Genomic DNA, 18,018 nt, shown 5'->3' with positions numbered 1-18,018 from the left:
AATTGACCATTAGGTTTTTATGCCCTAGTATTTTGTGTAAGTGTCATGTACTGTAGGAAAAAAAAGTATATTCCTTTCTATCCCCATTCAATTTCCTCCATAAGTCTATCAAGTCTAGGATTTCTAACATTCTTTTTACCTCCTTAACTTCCTTCTTGTTTATTTTATCTAAATCTGAGAGCAGGAGGTTGAGGTCTTCCACCATTAGAGTTTTGCTGTCTATGTCTTCCTGTACGTCCTTCAACTTCTCCTCTAAGAATTTGGATGCTATTCCATTTGTTGCATACATATTTAGTGTTGAAATTACTTTATTGTATATGATACCCTTTAGGAGGATATAGTTTCCTTCCTTATCTCTTTTAACAATAGCTATTTTGCAGATGCTTTTAAGGATTGCTACCCTTGCTTTATTCAACTTCACTCTATATGAATCTCTCTGCTTCAGGTGAGTTTCTTGTAAGCAGCACATTGTTTTTAACCCACTCTGCTATTTGCTTAAGTTTTAAGGGAGAGTTAATCCCATTCACATTCAAAAATATAATTACTAACTCTTTATTGCCCTCCATGCTATCTTCCCTCTGTTTGCATTTTTCCTCTTTTTTCAAATTATTCATATTCTGCAGTACTTTTTTTCTGAATTCCAGCCCTTTAGTGTGTTTGCCTTCTTATATTCAACTCCCCCTTCCCTTTTCTTCCCCCTTTCCCTTTGCCTCTTCTTACTTTCCTTCCTTGTTAGTTCCCCTTTTCCACCCCCTCCCCTTTTCCCCTTTTAATACTTGAAAGGTAAGATAAGTTTCTTAACTCAATTAATTGAGTGTGTGTATTTTAACTTTAAGCCAAATCTGGTGAGAGTAAAATTCAGGTGGTTCTCACCTCTTTCCTTCTCCACCTCTTAATGTAATGAGTTTTACCCCTCCTAGCTTCTTTTTCTGGCTTTTGTTGATCAAATTTCTGTTAAGAGGTTTGTTTCATATTATATATGAGGGAAGACCAGAAGACCTTAGCATAGTGCCTGTCATCTCTCCACCATTTTGGCCTGAAGTCTTTTATATGACTTTGGATGTCACAAGCCTGAGTTTCAGGCTTCTTATTTGTAAAAAAAAATGAAAAGGAAAGAAAAAAAGGGGGGAGGGTGAATTTGAATGATAGAAGTGTCAGAGTTGTATTCCTTATCCCAATTTAGCAGGTAAAATGATCAGTGAATATGGGGCCATATTAAAATGTAATTGGGAGATTTTTAAAAAACATAAAAATAACCTGTGAACTGATCCACCCTTTCTGGAGAGCAATTTGGAATTATGACCAAAAAGCAATAAAAATGTGCATACCCTTTGATCCAGCAATACTACCACTGGGTCTATACTCTAAAGAGATTATGAAAAAGGGTAAAAACATTATGTGTACCTAAATATTCAGAGCATCTCTGTTGCAGTGGCAAAGAATCAGAAATCTAGTGCATGTCCATCAATTAGGGAATGACTGAACAAATCATAGTCTCTTTATGTGATGGAACACTATTGTTCTATGAGAAATCAGGAGGGATGGGATTTCAGAGAAGCCTGGAAAGACTTGCATGAAATGATGCCAAGTCAGATGAGCAGAACTAGAAGAACACTGTACACCCTAACAGCAACATGGGGGTGATCATCTTTATCAAATCTACTTATTCCATCAATGCAATAATCAGGTACAAATTTAGGATATCTGAGATGAAGAATACCTTCTGTATCCAGAGAAAGAACTGTGGAGCTTAAACAAAGACCAAAGATTATTACCTTCATTTTTTTAAAAAAAGTTGTCTTATGTACTACATAATTTTGCTATCTCTAATATTTTATTTCTTCCTCAAGGATGTGTTTTTTTCTCTCAGTACATTCATTTTTTAAGTTTTGTTTTTTAGGTTTTTGAAAGGCAATGGGATTAAGTGGCTTACCCAAGGCCACACAGCTAGGTAATTATTAAGCGTCTGAGGCCAGATTTGAATTCAGGTACTCCTGACTCCAGGGCTGGTGCTCTATCCATTGAGCCACCAAGCGCCCCCCAGGACATTCAATTTTGATCACAGCATATCATGGAAACAATGTAAAGATTATAAATTTTCTTCTGTTGGAGGGAGAGAAGGGAGGGTGGGGGAAATTGTAAAATTCAAAACCATACAAAATGGTGATTGGTAGAAACTACTATTATATATAATTGGAAAACAAATAAAATATTTGTATAATTAAAATATACTAAAATATAGATAATGTTTGGTTTTCAAGTTAAATAGTCTTGACTATACTGAGCAAAATGTTTTTCTAAGCAGATCACAGGGCCAGACCTGTGATTTTGCTCTTTTAGGATATTTGTGTCTCATCATTTTAGTAATTTTGATTTATAAGGAGTTCTTTTCTTTTATATTTTTTGTGCCTCTTTTATGAAGCTATTCATTCTCTCTTCAAATTTTTTCCTCCTTATTCTCATTTCTTTTCTTAATTTTTCTTTTACTGTTCTCAATTGATTTTTAATTTTTTTTAAATTTCTTTCTTTAGATCTTCTAAGAATTCTTGTTGGGTTTATACTCAATGTGATTTTTTTTCTGTCAAGCTTTGCTTGCAAACGTTTTTCAAGACATTGTCTTTTTCTTTATTTGTATCATGATCTTTCCTATCACTGAAATAGTTTTAAGGGTCAGGTTCTCTTTTTTTTCTATCTATTCCTTGACTTAGGTGCTTTTGTTAGAATCAGGTACTATTCACCTCTGAGGGAGATTGCTGATCAGAGCCTCTATCTTTTATGTCCTTCTTCTGCCTTCAAAGCTCAGTGGGGACTTGTAAATTTTTAAAGAGGTATTATCTAGGGAATAATCTCACTGTCCTCCTGGGCTTCACACTGCTTCTCACTCAGGAAGGACTCTTTCTCCCCAATTGTAACCACTCTTCTATGGCCTGAAACTGTGACCAGGAACTGAGTAATGAGTGATATAGGAGGGAAATGAAAAACAGTTCTGTGCTCACTCCTAAAAAAGGAATTCCCTCACATCTCTTTCTACCCAGGTGTTCAGTTTTCTTATAGTCCCTGAGCACTGAGCTGTCTCCCCAATGCTGCTGTCATCACTCACCTTCCACTGAGCTAAGCTCCTGCCCAACCCTCACTTCAGTAATTGCAGATTTTTCTTTCTATCTTTCTAACCTGCTGCAGATGAAAAATAAATGACTCATGAATTTTGTTGACTTTCAAGCTCATAATTTAATTTGGTGTAGAAGAGGCTTGTGGGAAACTTTGGTAGTTGTGATCTTTCACTCTGCCATCTTGACCAGACCCTCCAACTATGGTCTTTTTTTTTAACTAGGCAATGGGGTTGAGTGGCTTGCCCAAGGCCACACAGCTAGCTAATTATTAAGTGTCTGAGACCGGATTTGAACCCAGGTATTCCTGACTCCAGGGCCGGTGCTTTTATCCACTGCGCCACCTAGCAGGTCCTCCAACTATGTTCTTAAAGTATATAAGTAATTTAGATTTTATCTTTTATTTCTGGCTTTATTTTTCATTTTTGTTCATTTAATTATTTTTAATTTTGAAATTTCAAAATTATTAGTTTTTTAAAAAAGTTACCACCAGTGACTCATAGAGATTGACAATGAACATTCTTAACTAAAGTGTCTCCATTTTCTTCTTAGTCTTGGCACTTAGTGCAGTGAGGGTTACTTCTCTGCCCCTTTTAATATTAGTCAATATCTTGGGGAACCAGCCCCAGTGAAAACTGAAAATGGAAGCTTCTTTTATGTGCACTATGGCCCTGCTCCCTCAGCAGCTACAACTAATGAAGATCTGGAAAAGTATGCTCTGTCTCCCAAAATCTTTGGAACTCATTATTATTATATAAGGATATGATTTTACTACACATAGTACAGAATATACATTTTTGATGTGCTTTGCGGCTATAACCTAAGGATCATAAGATCATTTCATCTGACTTGATGCTAAAATCTCATCTATATTTTGACTCCTTTTAAAAAAATATATGCACTCCTTGTAAGGATGGACTGCCTTGCTTTCCTATTCATATTCTCAGTGCTTAGCATATTATTTTGCACAGAGTAAATACTGAATAAATATTTTTCATTCATTCATTCATTCATTCATTCGTTCTTTCATACTACATTACTGTCACTCTGTGGTCAACCATCTTTTTTCAGTTACTCTTGTTGAATAGGCCCAATGGGGGTTAGGGAGGAGAGAGCTACCATTGTAATTTCCATGCCCTAACCCTTTAAAGGGATAACTCTTGCCTTGAAAGCATAGAGATGAAGGAAAAGTACTTTTGCTCCTATTAACTGTGAGGGCCCCTGGGTCTCAGCAGGTAATAGGCTTAAATCCAATAAATTTAGAGAATAGTTCAAATCTGTTTTGCAATGGTTTTGTCACTGAAAAACCATAAAGAGACAGAGTCCTTTCCTGAGTTTAGTCTGGGGTTTTAATTGAGGTTTTCTGTTCAGAAAACATTGGGCAATATTAAAAAAAGCCAAGAATGTCTCATTTAGTGAAATTGAAAATAAGGGTCTCCATTGTCTAACATCACATGGATTTCCTCACTTTGGCTTTATCTCCCAGCTCTTCAGCCTGTCAGTAACTGATTCCCTTTTTTGTGTAAGTATTGTTTATGGACACTCTGGCTTTTAAGCTTGCCTAAAAAAGCTAAGAGTTTATTGTCTCCTTATATTAACTGTCTCTTGGCCTCAGTTTCCTCATTTTCAAAATGAAATGTTTTGGCTCAATTATTTCTAGAACATCTGAACTTCTTTTTCTGTATCAAGAATAGGACTTTATACCATAGAAACTTAAAAGTTGTTTATCCAATTGTATTACTTCTTTGACTACTCTTCAGAAATACTCTCACTTCAGTCATTCCAGTGAAGAATTTGAATTTTACTCAGGCATTTTCAATTGTATGCCCATCTTTTTTGAGGCTGGAGCCTTCCTTAGACCATCCTAGAAAGTACCTGCTGAAAAAAAAAGAAAATATACTGAAAATCATAATCCCAGGGCTGGAAGGGAATTTCTATGTCATTTAGTCCAGTGGTATGAAATTCAAAAAGAAACTTATCCCTGAGGGCTGCTTAGAGAAACATTTTACTTAGAACAGTCAAAACTATTTACTTAGAAAAATCACAAATCAATATTATCTATAGCCTTGGAAGTTACTGCAGTACTCATACTACAGAGTAAGCCAGAATTCAAAATAGCCTCAAATCCAAATCTAATCCAATCCAATCTTATTCAATATAATATAGTCCTATTGTATATACTTTGTCATCCTGTTCTTACCCATTTTCTTCTATTCTATCCTATCCTGTCCACTAATATCTAATCCAAAAGAAGTAATTAAGTGCCTCATATATGAAACTCATTGAGACTACAAAGACAAAATTAAACATAATCTCTGCATTTAAAAAGTTTGCAATTTGGGGGAGAGAAGTGGTAGAATATTTAAAAAATAAATAAATGCATGAAAATTTGAGGAAAAGGGAAAAATTGAACAATTCTAGGAATCAAAAAAGTCTCAGCCTGGGAGTTGGTATATAAAAATTAAATTAAGCCTTGATGTATGATAGAAACTCTTAGTGACATTGGTAAGGGGGAAACTGATTTCAGGCTAGTGCAAAAGCACAGATATGGGATATAGAAAGTTCAAAAGAAAATGAATGAGTTACTTCACAGAGAATTCTTCCACATCTCTATGCTCTGATGCTCCCTAAACAATGTGATCTTTACCTGTCAGTGTCTTAGAACATTAGGACCTCAAGTAGATCCTTTGTGCTAGCTTCTCTTTTTGCCAGGGTCACACTGTTGGCCCCTTATTTCCCAAGCATTATAAGGAAACAACAGAGACAATAATTATTAGCAATAAGGAATGAACCTCTAAGAGTCAATTGACTGGTATCTTAAAAACCCATAAATATTTTGCTAGAGGAGATAGAAGATTCATGGTAGGTCAATCCAGGTTGATGACCATCAGATTAGATGGTAAGGAGAAGGGCACCCTATTGTTGACTTTCTGTTTACTATACCAGATAAACTTGTACTTTTCACTCTTTTGTTTCTAGGAAAGTTTGCAAAAGATGGTGATAGAATGTAGTGGAAGAAAACTGGTCTTTGCATAAGGAGAGCTTGAGTTCATATCCTACCTCATGCATATTCTACTCATCTGCCAAGGTGATTTTGGTAAAGTGTGAATCTGTCTTCCAAAGACCTCAAATGGTTCCCTATTTTCTCCAGAATCAAATATAAAATTCTGTTAGGCATTTAATACTCCTTCTAATCTTCCTCCTTTCTACTTTTCCAGTTTTCTTATATATTAGTCCCCTCCCTGAATTATACAGTTCTGGTACTCTGGCCTACTTGTGTTCCTTAGACATTTAATGACTTTCATCTCCATGCCTTTGTCCTTGCCAGGCTCTTGCCTAAAATGGTCTACCCTTTTGCCTCTTCCTCATCATGGCATTTTTCAAAATACAATTCAAGTTTTGCCTTCAAAAAGTAGCCTGTCAGCCTCAAATGCCTCTCCCTTTCAGTTGGTCTTCTATCTACTCTTGAGAGATATAAGAATACGGGCAAATTTGATGAGCTCTAGACTATTAATGTAATCAGAGGACTCAAAAATGAATACACAGTCTTCAGGTTAAGGAGAATATGGACATGATGATTAGGCAAGTTTGCTTCTGGAAATACGTGGGGGAGGAACCTTTTCTCTCCTTACTTTCCAGAACCCACAGATATCCTGTTTCAATTTGGCTTATTGCAAGGTAATGAAAAGTCTTTATGGTGTCTGCTGAGTTGGAACCAAATGTGCATATAAAAGTTTCAAATAGGCAAAAATCTCTTAATGCTGGACAAGATGAGAATCATTGTGGAGGAGGATCCTCAGGCCATCTCTATTCATGTGATCATGAATTCATGGCACTGTTGCTTCTTTTATCTCTATGAGTTTTACTTTTTCTTGATCTGAGGCAAATGATATTAGAAAAAAATAGACTTGGTTAATGAATTAACTTTGGAAAGGAAGAAGTCTTTGGAAGACTTCAGAAGTCCAACTATTGACATCAGTGTCAGAGTATGGCAATGACTATGGTATACCCAAATCTGGTGAGAAGCCAACCCTGAGGAATGAATTACTTGACTGAGCTCATTATTTTTTAAATGTTATTTTTAATTTATGGAAAAAGCCAAACATTTCCATAACACAGTACAATAAAAAAGGTTACACATAAAACTGAAAATCTATTATATATAGCTTGATATTCCTTTAAAATTATATAACAAAATTATCATGTACATTTCTTTTTTTTTCCTTCCCTCCCACCCCTACTCTATAGATGACTATACATTAGACAAAAATAATTAAAAACATGTAAAGTTATTCTATACATACTTCTATTATGCAGTTTTTAAGGATGTAGGTAATATTTTCCTTCATAGGACTTTTATAGTTTATTTGGGTATTAATTATAGTTATACCTCAAAGCCATTCTTAAAACAATTTTGCTTTTACTGTGTGCAATGTTTTCTTGGTTCTGCTCAGTTTGCTCTTCATTATTTCATGCAAGTCTTTCCATGATGTTCTAAAATCATTGAGATTATCATTTCTCCTAGCATAGTAGCATGATATCACAATTATATAACAAAGGTTGTTCAATCATTCCTCAATTTTTAGGCATTATTGTAATTTCCAGGTTTTTGTGCCACAACAAAGAGAGCTGTTTGTAAACATTTTAAGACATTTGGATACTTTTTCTCTAATTATCTTCAGAAATGGACCAAGTAGTGGTCAATCAAATTCAAATCCTTCGGGCATGTACTACCTGTGGACCACTGTGACAAGGAAGAGTGAGTTCTAAATTTGGGAGGTGGATGTACTTTGATTTTTTGCTCTATCTCCTCAGTAAATATTATTTTTTAAGGATAATTGGGTAGGAATAACTGGGAGCAGCTAGATGATGTAGTGATTAGAGTGTCAGGCTTAGAATCAGGAAGACTCATCTTACTGAGTTCAAATGTGACCTCAGATAATTTCAAGTTGTGTAAATGTGAAAAAGTCACTTAGCCACGTTTTCCTCAGTTTCTCATCTCTAAAATGAGTTGAATAAGGAATTTATAAACACCCCAGTACCATTGCCAAAATAAAAAAAACAACCCAAATGGGGTCACAATGGGTGAAATATTTGAACAGCAACAACAACAAAAGACTTGCTATAACTCATATAGAGGTATAAAAAGAAATCAGCTCAGAAAGGGACTGGGTTGCAAACACTTTTATTTTAGGACAGCTCAGTGGCACAGTGTGTCCTAGACCTGTAATCAGCAAGACCTAAGTTCAAATATCATCTCAGATACTTATGTGTGACCCTGGGCAAGTCACTTAATTCTGTTTGCCTTATTTTCCTCATCTGTAAAATGAGCTGGAGAAGAAAATGTCAAACCTCTCCAGCATCTTTGCCAAGAAAATCCTACAGACAAGCCTTGGTATGCTATGGACTAAGTGATTTCACAACAACCAAGATGAACAAAGGATTAAATGATATGAGAGGTAGATATTAACTGATATTTGATTTTAAGGAACCACACTAGGTAGAGATTCATGAACAATAGTGTTAGAAAGTCCACCCTCATTCTATCCCTTAAATTGTCAAGATTACCATTAGATTCCTGAAAAAAGTCCTGTCAAGCAAGTACTGGGAGGGCATAGGTGCTGCATTAATATCAAATTAGGTAAAAATAAGGAGATTCATGAACATTAAAGTGTTTATCACTGTAAGAGAGGAAATCCAAACCAGGGTACAAATGGAAAAGTATTATTCATCAAAAGTGAGGATTCTTTGTTATTCGTGGGTTACATTGTGTTGGTCAAATCAAACATTGGAATATTGTAGAATTTTCTAAGTGAGCATAATAATCACTGATAAGTATTTGCCCTAATTAATCAGATAGGAAATAAAGTGGATTGAAATGATAGATTGACTAAAAGAGAAGGAGGAGGAAGAGGATTTGGATAAATAAAAGCATAGAGATAATCCATCTTAGATAGGTCTGAATATGAACAATGAAACCACAAACTGAACAGGAAAATGGGAACCAGCTGAATTACATTTGGGAAATCACACAATTAAAGTTAAGAACTCCAAACTTCTCTCTGAAATAGAGAAGAATCTTTTAAATATCATTATTTTTCCTTTAATGGTGCAAGACTATGGATTTCAAATAGATTCTTCAAGAATTAAAGTTGGATATTACTCAAAGTGCAAAAGAGAGGTATCTGGTGGAAATGAGGAGGCTGGATTTTTGCCAATGAAGAATGATGCTTGAATTGTGATTTCAAAGGATGCTGATAGGAAGCTATATAACCAATAAAGTAGGTAAGTTGGTCATATATCAAGAGCAAAGAATAACTTCCTGACAGTCCACTTATATCTGGGTAATATTCAAACAAATCTAGAGAGACTGCCCTAGCATGTTGGACAAGAAAGATTTTTGAGTAGACATGAACCAGAGTCAAATAGAACGAGAACATCTAAATGGGTTTTGATGAGATCACAAATTATCCAAAATTTAAATTGTCAAAAACTTAGATTTTCTAGTGAATAAATTATGTAAGATAAAATTTTCTTAATTAGATTTTTTAAAATACATTTTTGGTGTGAAGATGACCTAACTTCAAAAACTATTCCTGTAGCATGTGAGGTCTGTTAGGTCCTGTCTAGTCAGAGAGTATCAAGTAAGGATCTACTGATGGATCATGTGTCTGTTGGAGAAGTCAACATAACAAAGCTTAGAGAGCATCTTTCACAAGTCATTGGTTACCAGGTAGTGATAATAAGAATGAGGAGAAGGAATGAGAGAAGGAGGAGGAGGAGGAGAAAAAGTAAGAGGAATAGAAGGAATAGAAGAAGATGGGGAGGAGGAGAATAAGAAGGATGAATAGGAGAAGGAGGAGAAGTAAGAGGAGGAAGAGAAGGACAGGGAGGAAGAGGAAGAACAGGAAAAGAAGCAGGAGGAAGAGGAGGATGAAGGGGAAGAAGAGGAGGTGGAAAATGGATCAATGGAATGATACTGAATCAAAACACTGGAGAAGGTGGCATCTTACTCTATTCACTTGGCAAATAAATGTTTTAAAAAGCTAAATTTAATTATTAATGAGCACACTGGGGGAGCCTTAGAAATTCTTGTCCCTTAGTTACCTCTAGATTTCTGAGGCAAGTAGCATTCAGTCATAATCTGGAGCTGTTTTCCAATGTAGATGGGGATTGAGGAAGTAGTCCAAGAGTATATGTTATATTATGAATGAATGGATATGTATATGTGTATATATATATGTATATATAATATTTCTTACATTTATAGTCATTTACACTATAGTTTAAAGCTATAGATAATTCCACTTTAGTGATCTTTGAATTCCAGTCTCCTTTCATTGAGGTCCACTATCTCTTACCTTACATTTGCTGCCTTCTCAGTAGGGACCTAAGGGCCAGAGGTCTTTCTTTGGAGACTAATCACATTGACCTTCAATTATGCAACCTACCTGCTAGTCAAATGGACCCACCAATCATTCTTCTAATGCTGGCCTCCTTTTTTGTGTTAGGTTTTTGTAAAAATATATTTTATTTTTTTTAATGCCAAGTAAAAATTTTAACATTTTAAAAAAATGTTGAGTCCCAAATTCTCTCCCTCCCTCTTTTATCCCTTCATTAAGAAGGTAAGCAATTTGATCTAGATTATACAGGGGCTGTGATACAAAATATATTTTCACATTAGTTGTGCTGTGAAAGAAAACACAGGCTTCCCCCCTTAAAATCCCCCAAACCCCAAGAAAAAAAAAGTTGAAAAAAATATATTTCAAACTCCACTCAGATCCTGTCTGTCCTCTCTCTGGAAATGGATAGCAATTTTCATGATAAATCCTTAAGAATTATCTTAGATCATTGTATTGCTGAGAATAGCTAAGTAATTTGCAGTTCATCCTTGTACAATATTACTGCTGCTGTTTACAATGTTCTCCTGGTTCAGTTCACTTCAATCTACCTTGGTCATATAACTTTTCCCAAGTTTTTTTTACTTTTCTGAAACCATCTAACTCATCATTTGTCATAGCACAGTAGTATTCCATCACAGTAATATAGCACAATCATTACTGAATTTATAGGTATCCCCTCAATTACCAATTCTTTTCCTCCACAATAACAACAGTTAAAATATATTTTTATACATACAGCTTCTTTTCCTTTTTTAAAAAATCTCATTTTTTCTTTTATTTGATATTTATTTATTCTCATTTTATACAATGATTTTTATACATTAATAAAATATTGTTGTTTAAGAGTAAACAAAATACCCCCTCCCCCAAAAAATATAGACTCATTTGAGCGATAAAGTAAAGGGGGAGAGAAAAAAATTTAAATTTAAATTTAAAAAAATAATAGTAATAATTGTAGGTATGGCCAGGTGGCACAGCAGATGGAGTACCAGCCCTGGAGGCAGGAGCCCCCAAGCCCATATCCAGCCCCATAAACCCAACAATCAGCCAGTCGTGTGACATGCAAGCCACCCCACCACCACTGCCCTGCATAAACCAAAAAAAGAAAAAAATGACCTAAAATTAAATAAAATAGTAATAATAGTAGGGGCGAATGGGTGGCAGACAGAGCACCGGCCCTTGAGCCAGGAGCACCCTGGTCCAAATCTGGCCTCAGACACCCAATGATCACCCTGCTATATGGCTCCAGGCAGGCCACCCAGCCCCATTTTCCCTGCACCCCCCCAATAATAATAATAATAATAAAAAATTTGCTTCAGTCTGTGTTCCAACACTACCAACTCTGGCGCGGGTGGATCACATTCTTTATGATAAGTTCATCACTAAAGTTACTACCATAAATTTTCACCATTGCCATTGCTGATTGCAACTCCCTCCTTTGATATTTCTGTACTACCATGTACTATATTTTCTCTCTACTTTCACTGACTGCTGTAGGGTAGCTGAGTGGTGCAGCAGACAGATCCCTGGCCCTGGGGCCAAGAGGCCCCGAGCCCCCCTACCACCCCTTCGGCCCAGCATACACCTGGCCATATGGTCCTGGACAAGCCATCCAATCCCAGCCCCTTGCAAGAAGTATAAAAGAAAATACATTTAAAAAAAAATCTCTTTGGTGTACACATCCAGTGGTAATATTCCTGGGTCAAATTCCAGTTTTATAGCTCTTTGGGCAGAGTTCCAAATTATTCTGCTGAATTTTCCGATCAATTGCCAATCCATCAACAGTATTTTGATTTTTCCACACCCCCCCCAAATGTTATTTTCTTATTCTGTCATTTTAGCCAATTTGATAGTTTTGATTTCTTTCTATGAAAAATGTCATTTTTTACTTTGGAACATTTACCTGTGTCCTGAAAAGAACAATGGTTTCAGAGTCAGAAGACCTGGAACTCAACTATTTTTTTCTTGGATGATGGAACACATAGCATCTAATTCTTTACACATAGCATCTATTTTTTTTCCTCAGACTTAGTTTCCTTATCCATAAAAAGAAAGTGTTTAAAGTCGATGGATTTAGAGAAGTTTTCTATTTCTAAGTCTACGATTCTCTTAACTTTTGCTCTTACCTGCTCCCTTTAGTTTGGTCATGTTGGTGCTTAACTCCTTTCCCTACTAGATCTTAGTAGCTTTTCTTCTGGTGATTCTCTCAGCCAAAATTGCCCTTTCCATCTTCTGCTGGTCTCTCATGCCCTCTATTGTTCCTGCTGAAAACCACAGGCTCCTGATCTTTCTATCCAAAATCTCAAGTCTACAAAGGCTGTTTCTCCTTGGCTTAATGTAATGGTATCTGGATAACACAGTGAATAAATTTCCAGCCCTGGAGTCAGGAAGACAAGAGTTCCAATATAGACTCAGAAATAATTACTAACATTGTGAACTTGGGCAAGGCACTTAATCCTTTTTACCTCAGTTTACTCATCTTTAAAATGAATTGGAGAAGGAAATGGCAAACTACTCCAGTATCTTTGCCAAGAAAACCCCCAAATGGTGGCACAAAGAGTCAGATATAACTGAAATGACTGAGCAAAAACGGTATCAAATATTTATTTCCATATTTTGCAGTCTGAAAATACTGACCTACACAGGGAACCATGATTCCCCTAGGATAAATAAGACCTGGGATGAATTAGAATTAGTTCCTTTAGTCCTATCCATTCTCCCTTTGCTCATTTATTTTCCAATCTTCCTGAAATATTTTTCTCTCAAGCAAATTCTGCAAGAATAGAGGAGCTCCTGTTTTCTAGGTCCCTCTATGGCTTTTTCTTCACTTTTTTTTTAGGTTTTATTTTTTTTTTTTTTTGCAAGGCAATGGGGTTAAGTGGCTTGCCCAAGGCTAGGTAATTATTAAGTGTCTGAGGCCAGATTTGAACTCAGGTACTCCTGACTCCAGGATCAGTGCTCTATCCACTGCACCACCTAGCCACCTCCAACACTTTTTAAATCTTAAAAGGCTCCATAAAGGTGAGTTATGATGTGTCTGTGTATCCTTGGATTGCTGTGATCCAGCATCAGAGATACTTTGGATGCTGATATTGGCTCTAAATCATATCAGTGTCATCAAATATTAAAGCTTTATTTTTAAGAGGATCACGGAAACCAGGAACTAATATTTTGTTAACTGCTATTTGGGTTGCAGTGACCTTGGGTGCATCATATAAAATATTGGAGAGCCAGAGTAGAGAAGGCAGGTGCTTGGCAAAGGAATATCCTATGGCTGAGGCCAGGGCTAAAACGCAGCTGTTGACACAGTTGGTGACCATTGATGAGAACAAGCCTAGTCAGCAAGGCAAATCATGTAAACTTAAATATATTAAGTGGTTACTAAGTGCCAGATGCCATATTAAGTGCAAAGAACATAAATAAGGATCATTCTTTCATTGAAGGAGATTACATTTTGATAGGGAAAACATTACCTAAAAGGCAATTAGAAAGTGAAGGGTAGCAGGAGAGAAGGGGAATATGAGGGTATGATGAAGAAAGAAGTTTAGTGAATCAAGAGCAGAGCACAGAGAGAAATGAAGGAGAAAAGATGGCTGTTTATGGCCCTTTCTTATAAGACAGGTTTCAAATGGAACTGACTGATCAGGGGAAGGGCTGCAAGAACAGGATGAAAAGGTCACAGGTATGAGAAAGAATTTCAAAGGTGAGAAGGCTGCTGAGGCATGGTGGAGAAAGAATGCATTCAGGAGGGAGTCCTGGAACTCTTCCTTCCTCTTCTTTTCCAGATCACAGAGATCTGGCTATAAGCTTCATAGAAATATTGTGTAGGAATTGGGGAAGGAATTCAACCTGTAATTTCACGGTTATAGGCAATTCTGTGGTGAGGAAACCACCAATGCAAGTCAGTACCTTCTTTGTAACTTAATAGACCTAAAGGGTTGTCTAAAGCAGTGAGATGTTTGATTTCTTTACTTTTTGTTTTTAATTTGTAGAATAAAATAAGCATTTCCAAAAAAATAGTAGGATATAAAAAGATGATTTCACATGAAACTGTAAATCCACTCTGTATAACTTTCTATTCCATCATGTAAATTGCTTTTTATTTTTTCTTCTCTCTTTCCTATACTAGAAATGATCATTATTAGACACAAATAGGAAAATGCATACATATTTGTAAAATTATTCTTACAAGTCCTATGTATCACTTCTTTCTTGAGATCCAGATGATGTCTTTCTTTATATATCCTTTATAGTTAATTTGGTCATTTATAACTATCAAAATAACTTATTTGCTCAAAGTCTCTCTTAAAACAATATTACTGTTACTGTATACAATGTACTCTTGGTTCTGCTCATTTCACTCTTCATCATTTTGTTCAAGTCTTTCCATGTTTTTCTAAGGACACTGAGTTCATTATTTCTCCTAGCTGAGTAGTATTCCATCACAACTGTTCAGTCATTCCTCAACTGATGTATACCTATGCAATTTCCAGTTATTTGTTTTTGTTTCATTCATATGCACATATATATTTTTTAAGTCTCAAAATTTCCTTCCACCTTCCCTTCCCATCCCCATCTCTTCAGGAGCAAACAATCAGAGTTTCAGTGACCTTGGGTGCATCATATGAAGTATTGGAGAGCCAGAGTAGAGAAGGCAGGTGCTTGGCAAAGGATTATCCTATGACTGAGGTCAGGGCTAAAACACAGCTGTTGACACAGTTGGTGACCATTTCAGTATGAGGAATTAGAATAAAGGGAAAGGAATACATAAGAGTGTATTTAAAAAGTGAATTAGTATTCTTCAGATTCTGAAGGGATTTTGTTTTGTTTTGTTTTTCTTCCTCTAGATGGGATAGCATTGTTCATAGCCAGTCTAATATGGTTGTCCTACTCTCTGAACTGCTGAGGGGAGCTGCTTCCATCATGTTGTTCTCTTGGTTCTTCTCCCTTCAGTCAGCATCAGGTTCTGTATTCTCATTCCATACTTCTCTAGAGTCTGATCATTAATGGTTTCTTATAGAACAATAATATTTCATAGTATTCTTGTGCCATGACTTGTTAAGCCATTCCCCAATTGATGGACATCCCCTCAATTTTCAATTCTTTGCCACTACAAAAGGAGCTGCTAAGAATATTTTGGAGTATGTGGGACTTTTCCCATTTTTTGATTTTTTTTTTGGATATAGGGCTAGAATGGGAATTGCTGGGTAAAAGAGAATGAATGCTTTTATTACTCTTTAGGCATAATTCCATATTACTCTCCAGAATGGTTGGATCTGTTCACAACTCCACCAGCAATGCATCAATGTCCCAATCCTCCCCAAACCTCTCCAATATTGGTCAATCTGATAGGTGCAAGGTAATACCACATAGTTGTTTTAATTTGCATTTCTATAATAAATAATTATTTGGAGCATTTTTTTACATATGATTATCTGTAACTTTAATTTCTTCATTTGAAAACTGTCTATTTATATCCTTTGACCATTTATCAATTGCAGAATAACTTATAACCTTATAAATTTGAGGCAATTTCTATATATTTTAGAAATTGAAACCTTTATCAGAACTTTTAATTATGAAGATTGTTCCCCAACTTTTTGCTTTCCTTCTAATATTGGCAGCATTGATTTTATTAGTACAAAACCTTTTTAATTTAATATAGTCAAAATTATTCATTTTGTGATTTGTAATTCTATTTGGTCATAAGTTCATCACCTTTCCATAGATCAGATAGATAATTTCTTAGTCTATTAATTTATCTATGGTGTTGACATTTATGTGTAAATCCTGTACCCATTTTGAGCTTAGTTTGGTATAGAGTGTGAGATGTGGGTCTATGCCTAATTTTTGCCATATTATTTTTCAGTTTTCCCAACAATTTTTGTAAAGTAGTGAGTTCTTACCCCAGAAGGTAATGTCTTTGGATTTCTCAAAACATTAGATTGCTATAGTCATTTAACTGTGATTTCTTTTAAACCTATCCTAATCCACTGAGCCATTACTCTATTTCTTAACTAATACCAAGCAGTTTTGATGACTGCCACTTTATAGTATAATTTCAGATCTGGTAGACCCAGGCTGCCTTCCTTTACATTTTTTTTCAACAGTTCCCTTGCTTTTCTTGACCTTTAGTTACTACAGATGGATTTTGTTACTACTTTTTCTATCTCAGTAAGATAGTTATTTGGTAGTTTGATTGGTATGGCACTGAATAAGTAAATTAATTGGGGTAGAGTTGTCATTTTTATTATATTAACTCAACATATATTAGCTAATCATGAGCAATTGACATTTCTCCAGTTATTTAGATCTGACTTTATTTGGTTATGGAGTGCTGTATGTTTGAGTTCATAGAGTTTCTGGGTTTCTCTTGTGAGGTAGATTCCCAAGTATTTAATTTTGTCTATAGTTAGTTTAAATGGAATTTCTCTTTCTATCTCTTGCTCTTGGACTTTGTTGTTCATATAGAGAAATGATGATGATTTATGTGGGGTATTTTATATCCTGTTACTTTGCTAAATTTTTTAATTGTTCAAGGAGTTTTTCAGATGATTTTCTCAGCTTCTTTAAGTACACCATCATATCATGCAAAAGTGTGAAAAATGTGCAAAGAGTGAAAGTTTTGCTTCCTTGTTGTCAATTCTGATTCCTTCAAATTTTTTTTCTTCTCTTATTGATCCTGCTAGCATTTCTAATACTATATTGAATAGTAATGGTGATAATGGACATCCTTGTTCCATCCAATTTCCAGTTCTCTGTGACCACAAAGAAAACTGCTATAGATAGTTTAAAACTTATATGTTCTTGGGGTGTCTAGGTGGCACAGTAGATAGAGCAACAGCCCTGACTTCAGGAATACCTGAGTTCAAATCTGGCCTCAGACACTTAATAATTACCTTAGCTTTGTGGTCTTGGGCAAGCAACTTAACCCCATTGCCTTGCAAAAAAAACCTAATAAAAACCTTATAGGTCCTTTTCCTTTTCCCCAATCATCTTTGGAAATAGAAGTAGTGGTAGTATGCTGTATCAAATCGTATAAGGTAGCTTGATAGTTTTTTGGGCATAATTCCTGATTGCTTTCCAAAATGACTAGACCAGTTCACAACTCCACTCTACCAGTAATGAATTAATGTCCACTCCAGCATTTTTGCTTTTCTCTTTAATTATTTTAACCAATCTGGTAGTGTAAAATGATATCTCAAGGTTGTTTTAGTTCACACTTCTCTAATCAATAATTATTTAGACAATTTTTGCATGATTTTAAATTGATTTGATTTCTCCATTAGTAAACTGCCTTATGTCGTTTGGTTATTTATTAGTAGGGAATAACTTGAATTATTATAGATTTGATAAATTTCATTACATATATAGTATATATATATACACACACAAACACACACACACACACACACACACACACACATATATATATATGTCTGTGTGTATTTTGATATGAGACCTTTATAAGAGGAATTATCTATTCTGCTGTTCGCTACATTTGTGTT

This window comes from Macrotis lagotis, chromosome 4, assembly GCF_037893015.1.
Source record: "Macrotis lagotis isolate mMagLag1 chromosome 4, bilby.v1.9.chrom.fasta, whole genome shotgun sequence".
NCBI classification, from domain to species: Eukaryota; Metazoa; Chordata; class Mammalia; order Peramelemorphia; family Peramelidae; genus Macrotis; species Macrotis lagotis.
This window is presented reverse-complemented; position numbering follows the sequence as displayed.